Below are 8,915 nucleotides of genomic sequence, written 5' to 3'. Positions count from 1 at the left end.
AGCTACACAAGACCCTGTCTCAAAAAAGAAAAAGAAAGTAGGGATGGAGTAAATAGCTTGATCTAGGGGCTGGGGATTTAGCTCAGTGGTAGAGCGCTTACCTAGGAAGCGCAAGGCCCTGGGTTCGGTCCCCAGCTCCGGAAAAAAAAAGAACCAAAAAAAAAAAAAATAGCTTGATCTACCAAATATGTTTCAACAAATTAGTAACCACCAATGCAAAACTTGCTAAATATAATTACTTGTAAACAGAAAGAAAGGAACTGAGAATCGAACAAATTTCTCCTGCATTAAAGAAAAGATGCACAAGGCTGTATAGTGTATACTTAAAATATCATCATGAGACTAGAAAGATGGCTGAATAAAGGTATATAGTGCTGGATTTGAGACCCCAGACAAGAGGCTGAGGTGGATATTTTACAAAACAAAAACAGATCTGGGCACTGGGGTCCCCCAGCATCCCTCAGTTCCAAGCTGGCACTCCCAACCCTGAACTTCCAGCCCTGGGACTGGCCTGCCCCTCCCCAGAGACTCCTCCCTATATAATCCAGACATTTAGGCCTCTCTCCTTGTTTTTCCTTCTCTCTGTCCATGTACTGTCTCTCTTTCCCTTCCCCTCCTGACTCCTTCCCCATAGTGAATTCCCTGAGACCAGTGAAACTCAACCTGAGAGCAGTTTCCCAATAAATCTGTGTTTATGTACACATTTTTATGTACATATTTTTAAATCTGTCTTGAATTGGCTCACTTTACCCTTGGAGACATAACCTTTCACTTACCACTTGCCACTAAATGTGAAGGTCCCAAGAACATGGAGAAGATGACAACACTCACAAGCTGCCCTCCGACCACCATATGTGTATTATGGCGCTGAAGTAAACAACACGTGTACACACACATCAGTAAACCTTTAAAATGTAGAATATTATCACGAAGGGGGGTGATGAGACACAATCTGTAGTTTTCAGGCAAAAAACTAGGCTGCACATGGAGTGAACCAGAGAGGCAAAAGTAAGAAGGAAAGAAGGACTGACTGGCACTGGAGCTTTCTTCCAGGTTAGGTGGGTATTGGCTGTTGAATGAGAAACACTCCCATGGTATCGCGTGTTTGAACACTTGGTCCCCAGCTAGCATGGGCCTTGGATCCATACCTATAAGAAGTGGGTCACTGAGGTCTTGAAGCTGGGCTTGCTTCCTGTTGTTGCCCTGCTTTCTAACCGAGCATTTGATGAAGCTACCCTCTTCCTGCTTCTGCTCCAAGTCCTTCCTCATCTTCAAGAACTCTAACCTCTTAAACTGTAAGCTAAAATAAATGTAAGCTGCTTCTTGTCACAACCCTATTACTGGCCCCAAGGAAATTAACTAGTAGTAACACATTGGGCTTCCTGGTCTCCTCACAGATCATTCTTGAACCTGAGATATAAAACTGCAGCAACAATGCTTGTTGGTTACAAGACTGGTGAAAAACATGACTTTTGGCTAGCTCTATACCTCTCTGCTTCGCTCTGATCTGTGCCTGTTCCCCCTCTGCATCTGGTTTTGAATCTCCTCTTCTGCTTGTTTCTCCCTGCCTTACTCCTCTGCCCGGAAGTCCCGCCCTCCTCCTCTTTCTTGCCATAGCTATTGGTTTTCAGCTCTTTATTACAACCAACCATCACTAAGACAAAACCAGAAACAACTCTTGACTGCTTAGGCAAGTGAGATAGAAGAATATTTTCAAAATGGAAAAACTCTGAGATGGGCCATGGAAATGACAATACCAGAATCCTGTCCATCGGTTTTTCTTTGCTGGTACAGAAATAACCATTGATAGATAATACAGAGACACAATGTGAAGAAAGGTTGCCCCAACACAACTGAGTACAGAGCAGATAACAGACTTAGCATTTAGCTGAGCATGGTAGCAAAGGCCTTTAATCTCAGCACTCAGGAGGCAGAGAGAGATCTCTGAGTTTGAGGCTAGTGTGGTCTATATAACAAGTCCCAGGCCAATGGCAACTACACACTGAGACACTGTCAAAAAAAAAAAAAAAAAAAAAAAAAGCAGGGGCTGTACAGTAAGATGACTCAGTCTGAACAAACTTTAATTAAGCAACCTGGCCTCTCCGGGCAGGGATCACCCCCAAAGCCCTCCTAGGTCTGTGTGATCTACCTGGAATGACACACCTTTAATCCTGTTTTGGCTTAACGGAACCTTAGTACACACCTTTATCCCAAACAAAGAAGGTAAGGTTAGTTTATAGAAGGAAGAGGCTATATTTGAAAGCGACTTGTAATTGAGGGGCAGACAAAATGACAAATCAGAGAAACATTTGACAGAATGAATCAGAGATAGGATGCACACAACTCACAGGAGATCAGACAGGAGAGAGAGTAGCACAGGAGAGAGTTCAGACACAGTTATTACTGGGACAGTTTTACAGAGACTGGTTGCAGACACACATGGAGACAGAACAAGTCAGAGAATGAGAAGAAACAGGAAAATTAGAACAGACTGCTAGAATTAGCTTGGTGCCAAGCAAAGCACTGCAGTCAGAAGCCAAGAGAAGCCTGTTTGAATCAGTTATCTTGGAGAAGAGTTTGAGCCAAAATGGTTGGGTTGAACAAGTTCAGAAAGAACTAGAAAGGGTGAGCTTATTCAGCAGTAAGCCTCCTAGATGACAATAGAATCTGGCAAATAAAAGTTACTTTTACAATCCTGCAGGGAAAGGTGCCTGACAACCTGAGTTCCATCCCTAGGATCCTCAAGGTAGAAAGAGAGAAAAGAGGTCACACATCCTTTGATCTCTACAAGTGCACCAGGGTACTTGTGCCATAATAGTCTTACATGACTTCCTTAAGTGTGTAGCTGTCTTATTAAGAGAGTCTCCATTCGGGGTTGGGGATTTAGCTCAGTGGTAGAGCGCTTGCCTAGCAAGTGCAAGGCCCTGGGTTCGGTCCCCAGCTCCGAAAAAAAAAAAAAAAAAGACAAAATTTCTCAGTGTAGCCGGAGCTAGTATGAAAATTGCAATGCGGATGCACAGGGAGGTCTTCCTGCCTCCGCCTCACGAGTGCTGGGATTAAAGTCATGAACCACTACTCTTTGCCAGAGGTACATTTTTGTAAATATATTTTTACTGATTTTGCATGCACGCAAAAGTGGGTGCACACAAAAGTGGGTGCACACGTCCCACTTGCGTGTGCGGAGGTAAGAGGATATCTTGGCAAAAGTGGGTTCTGCCTTTCCACATTGCATCTCTTGGGTACTGGATTCCGGCTGCCAGCCTTGGCAGTAGCATCTTCACAGCAGTGAGAGAGCTGACAGGCCCTAGATGTACCTTTAATTCTTATTCAACTTCATAGGAAGCTCTATTTAACACTAGCAGATGTTCGTAGAAAGGTGACAAGATGAAGATGTGAGGGGCAAGTTATGGAAAGGAACAGTTTGGGTCAACAGTGAGATGGCTCGGGCAATAAAGCCACCGTTCAATCAAATTTCAACAACTGGATTTCCATCCCCAAGACCTACATGGTAAACGGGGAGTGGTGACTCCCAGAAGCTGTCCTCTGACTGCCTACGCCTACTGTGGTGTGTATATGACCACAAATATAATAAATAAGTAATATTTTTAAAGAAAGTAACAGTGGAAGTTAAAAAAAAAAACAGATCTGAGCATTAAATTCCTATTTCAAATATGCCTTTAGCCTATCACACTCTCGGAAATGTCCCTTCTCTTTGAGGCTTTCCCCTCATTCCTATGATAAAGCAATACAGAACTGTTATTTGGACTGAACAAGGTTTGTGAAGGTGATATGAAAATGTAGTCTAGAGATCTTAAAGGTCCAAGAGCTTAGTAGCCCGGAGGAGGTAGTGGCTGCTCCGGGAACACCACGGGAAATGATACCTCGAAGACCCGTGTGGGTTTCTATAAAACCTCGCTAATGTCCATACTCAAGTACTGTATCTATGGAGCCCACCAGAAACTGTCCACTGTTCAGAGGCGCCTTCTCCACTATCCTCCCCCGAGGGGCCATTGATGTGAGTGACCTCCGACTGGTGCCAGACAACCAAGAAGCTTTCTGCCATCCTGTGACGGACCAGAGTCTGATCATAGAACTTCTGGAACTCGGGGCCCACGTGCAGGGCACAGCGGCTGCGCGGTACCATTTTGAGGGCACTGGCGGGGTGCAGGGGGCTAGGGCTGTGCGTGTGCTCTCTGTGCAGCCTCTCTGTTTGGAGAACTTATCCCTGAGAGGCTGCTGTCAAGATGCCTGGTTCCTTTCTGGCAAGCAGCAGGTCGCTAAAGAGAACCAACAGGTAGCAAAGGGTGTCAGGCCTTGCTTCGGTTGCCCCAGTATCACACTGACCTTTCGCTCACCCTCAATCAGCCCCCGTGTCACAGCAGGTCTCTTGACCCTGAAAATCTGTCATGTCCACCTTGGAGCCCGGGTAACTTTGAACAGCTGGGTAGCTAGTTTGACTCGTCATGATCCCAACCCCTTTGGTCCCCAGTAAAGGTGGTTGAAACACAGACCGCGTGCTGCTGACTCAGGGGCCCAGTTCTAAGAGGGGGAGTTTCTTTCTGCTGCTTCCCTGGATGTGAATGTAAGACACCTCCTCAGCAGAAAGAAACTTGCTTTATGAAGAGAAAAAAAAAAAGAAAGAAAGAAAGAAAGAAAAGAAAAGAAAAGGAAGAAGGAAAAGAAAAAAGAAAAAAGAAAATGTGTTCTAGTGCTCTGAGGGCCAACAAATCACCAAGGAGATGGTATAAACTCCGATGCATTCGAGCTCCAGCATCCCCTACCACCAAATGATGTTAGGCCTGCGTTAACTTCTCGCACCCTGCTTCTCCGTGTATGAACTACAGAGAGCCCTCCTTTCGGAGATACAATGGGCACCCATATGTGCAACTTGTAGACTTCAATAAGTGCTTAGGCTTTTTGAGTTTCATTGCTATGGAGACACCATGACATAGGCAACTGTTATGAAGGAAAACATTTCACTAGAGCTGGCTTACAGTTTCAGAAGTTTAGTTCATTATCATCATAATGGGAAGCACGGCAGCCTGCAGGCAGACAAGGAGCGGGAAAGACCCAAGAGTTCTATCTACAACTTGATCCTCAGTCAGCAGAAGACTGCATGCCACACTGAGTGGATCTTGAGCATAGGAGACCTCAAAGCCACCCCCACAATGGCACACTCCAACAAGGCCCTATCTCCTAATACTGCCACTCCCTACGGGCCAACCATTCAAACACATGAGTCTATGGAGACCTTAGCTATTCAAACCACCCCAGCTTAACATAATGGGCTCAGTAGATTATTAGAGATATAATTTTTAGCTAGGTTTGATGGTGCACATCTATAATTCTGGTACTGATAAAGCAGAGGCAGGATTGTACCAGTGAGTTTTTTAATCAATTTCACACAAGCTAGGGTGTAGGATGATGTCATTATGCAACAAGGTGCGTTCAGGATAAGGCGTGGCCTATCATTGGATGAGAAGGAAGGGTGGGCAGGGAAAAGTCTAGGAAGGAGGGAGGAGAAAGGGGAGCGGAAAGAATCAAGATGGAGACAACCGAGCAGGATAATCCAGATCCAGGTGGACTGGGTCGATTTTTTCTTGTCTAGGTGGGCCGTTCAAATCTTTATTAATTGGCAGTGAGTTTGTTGTGTGGATGTATTGTGGATTGGGAATTTAACAAGTAAATCTAATTGCTAAATTACAAGTTTCTGGAACTTTGGTTTACCGGGCTAAAGAGGACAGTGTGTGGAAGAAATGGCTGAGGGGGAGTTGGAGCGTGGGGATCTGGTTTTGTTGCCTGCGTGGAGTGAGAACGCACAGGGCCCAAAGAACAAGGTGTGTGTGTGTGTGTGTGTGTGTGTGTGTGTGTGTGTGTGTGTGTGTGTGTCAGGTGTGGTAACTACTGCCTAGGGGACCGAGCGGAAAGGGCAGCTAAAAGGGAGACAGCCCGGAGAGGGCTTGCAGACCAAGTGGCAGAGTAGCAGCCGGAGCGAGCAGATCCAGCTGGCAGGAACCAATATAAAAAATCCTTTTTAATATTACCACAACACAAGGGTCATCTGACTTAGAGGGAAACTCAAGTGAGAAATGTCTTCATTAGACTGACCTGTGGGCAGACTGTGGGGCATTTTCTTGATTAATAATTGATAAGGGAGGTCCTAGCCCTCTGAGGGGCTCTCACACATAGTTCTGAGTTGTGTGAGAAAGCAGTCTAAGGAGGCCAGAGGGAGCAAGTCCTAAGCACTGTTCCTTCATGGCCTCTGTTTCTGTTCCTGCCTCCAGGTTCCTTTCTTGAGTTCTTGCCCTGACTTCTCTCAATGATAGAATGTGATTGGAATTTGTAAGCCAAATAAACTTTTCCTTACCAAGTTGGTTTTAATCCAAATGTTACAGCTATAGAAAGCCAACTAGAATACAAATTATGAATTTAAGACCAGTCTAGGCCACACAGGGAGATCCTGTCACAAAGAAACAAGTGATAGGCTTACAGAACTTTGCTCTCTTGCTTGGGCAGAAATAAAAATGTGTATAATATTTTATGAGGTCTATATTGGGATATCTACCACCAATACTGTGCTCATATGTAATCAAGATGATGATTGAAAACTGATCAAGAAGTTCTTTAAATGAAACACATTTTTTGTTTCTGAAAGTTTAGTGTAACTTTTCTTTTTTTCTTTTTCGGAGCTGAGGACCGAACCCAGGGCCTTGCGCTTGCTAGGCAAGCGCTCTACCACTGAGCTAAATCCCCAACCCCTAGTGTAACTTTTCTTAAGGTAAAGACAAGTTTATTCATGGACTGCAGTGAGTGCATTGCATATATGATAGGAACAAAGAGCTTCCCTGCTAATGTAACTTATTCCATCCTCCCAATATGGGGACTAAAAGACTAATAGTTCTAATCTAAAAGCTGTTTAAGCCTAGTTAGGTAACTAGAATTTTCCCATGGAAAAGAAAGAAATCCTGTAATCATAGAAGAACTAAGGAGATTTTTTTTAAAAGGGAGAATGTAACTTCTATTTTTCAAAACCTCCTTTTTTAAAAAATTATTTATTTATATGAACACATTGTCACTGTCTTCAGACACACCAGAAGAGGGCATCAGATCTCATTACAGATGGTTGTGAGCCACCATGTGGTTGCCAGGAATTGAACTCGGGACCTCTGGAAGAGCAGTCAGTGTCTCTCCAGCCCCCTCAAAACCTACTTTTAATGATGGTTCTTAAACGCTTTTTTTTTCTTTTTTTTTTTTTTTTTTTTTCGGAGCTGGGGACCGAACCCAGGGCCTCGCGCTTGCTAGGCAAGTGCTCTACCACTGAGCTAAATCCCCAACCCCTAAACGCTTTAACCTCCTTCTGGTCCACCGTCCACCAGAGGTAGTGGAAAAGGAATGATATGGGAGAAGTGGATCTGTTTAGAAATGGTTCTTTGGAGCAACTCCAATCTTTGTTGTCAGGAAATCGGCAGATCAGTCCACAGGAAAGCAGCAGCTCAAATCTACTCATAAACACTTCAAAGATACACCGGCGGTCCAGTTCAGTAGAGCAACACGAATCAGCAGCAGTGGCACTACCGAGCAGAGATAGCTGGACCTCAGCCAAATTGGCAAGAGTCAGCAGCAGGTACCAGGGCCAACAAGCATTGAACAGCTAGCTCTAGAAGCAAGCCTAACTCAGCCTCCATCACAGTCGTGGAGTCCTATTTATACTCCCTCCAAACATCATGTGTCCTCCACGGGTCTTGCCTCACCATGTCTCTTGCCTCACCATGTGACTTGCTTCAGTATGTGAGTCTGTCTCAGCTAACATGACTCTGACAATTAGCCAGAATTCACAGAAGCAGCAAGAAGCCACTGAATATCACCAGGAGTTTTTTGGTGCATTTCTCTCTGTGGAGTTCCAACAAATAGAGCTCAACTACACAATGTAAGGCAGACCAATACATGCATGCCATGAGCAAAGCATCCTTCATCACCTGTCCTTTCACAGGCTGGATTTAGCCGAACATACTTTCTCCTGTGTCTGCTTCAGCTAAATGGTCCTTCATGTGTTTGCCACAGCAAAACACCATCTGACACAACTGACTTTCCAAAGAACCCTTAAGTTTCCACCTCAGGAGAAGAAAGAAGCAAGTTTAAGATGGCTGATTATGGGGTTGGGGATTTAGCTCAGTGGTAGAGCCCTTGCCTAGGAAGCGCAAGGCCGTGGGTTTGGTCCCCAGCTCTGGAAAAAAAAAGAACCAAAAAAAAAAAAAAAAAAAAAAAAAAGATGGCTGATTATGACATAAAAATCCTATTCCTGAGTGGGGCAGGAGCATGATGGCACATGAGTATAATCTCAATCAGGAACTGAGGCGGGCCACTCTCCTTTAATCCCAGCACCAAGGGCAGGGTGCAGAACTAAATAAATCTCTGGGTTCAAGGCCAGCCTGGTCTACAAAGTGAGTTCCAGGACAGCCAAGTCTACACAGAGAAAACCTGTCTTGTAAAAAACAAATGAACAGGGCTGGAGAGATGGCTCAGCGGTTAAGAGCACTGATTGCTCTTCCAGAGGTCCTGAGTTCAATTCCCAGCAACCACATGGTGGCTCACAATCATCTGTAAAGAGATCCGATGCCCTCTTCTGGTGTGTCTGAAGACAGCTACAGTGTACTTATATATAATAAATAAATAAATCTAAAAAAAAAAAACAAATGAACAAACAATGAGGCAAGAAGATTAGGCATTCTTGGTCAATTTCAGGTACATGTTAAGGTCAAGGCTAGTCTGGGTTATATAAGACCTTGGAGAAGGAAAAGGAGGAGGAAGAGGAGGAGAAGATGGAGAACGAGGAGGCCTCTTGCCTAAGAAGGGCTCCTTAGACTTCTGTCTGGAGGGAGAAAGCAATAAATGAAGTTGGCATCTAGGGTCTGTAC

At 44.6% G+C, this 8,915-nt stretch overlaps 1 pseudogene; it reads left to right on the top strand.

Moving 5' to 3' along the window:
- The first annotated feature begins 3,943 nt into the window (after positions 1–3,943).
- On the top strand, positions 3,944–4,492 carry Rangrf-ps4 (RAN guanine nucleotide release factor, pseudogene 4; annotated as a pseudogene).
- The last annotated feature ends 4,423 nt before the right edge of the window (positions 4,493–8,915 follow it).

Source organism: Rattus norvegicus, chromosome 15, assembly GCF_036323735.1.
Source record: "Rattus norvegicus strain BN/NHsdMcwi chromosome 15, GRCr8, whole genome shotgun sequence".
NCBI lineage: Eukaryota > Metazoa > Chordata > Mammalia > Rodentia > Muridae > Rattus > Rattus norvegicus.
Note: the sequence above shows the minus strand (reverse complement) of the source record. Positions and strands in the feature narration are given on the sequence as shown.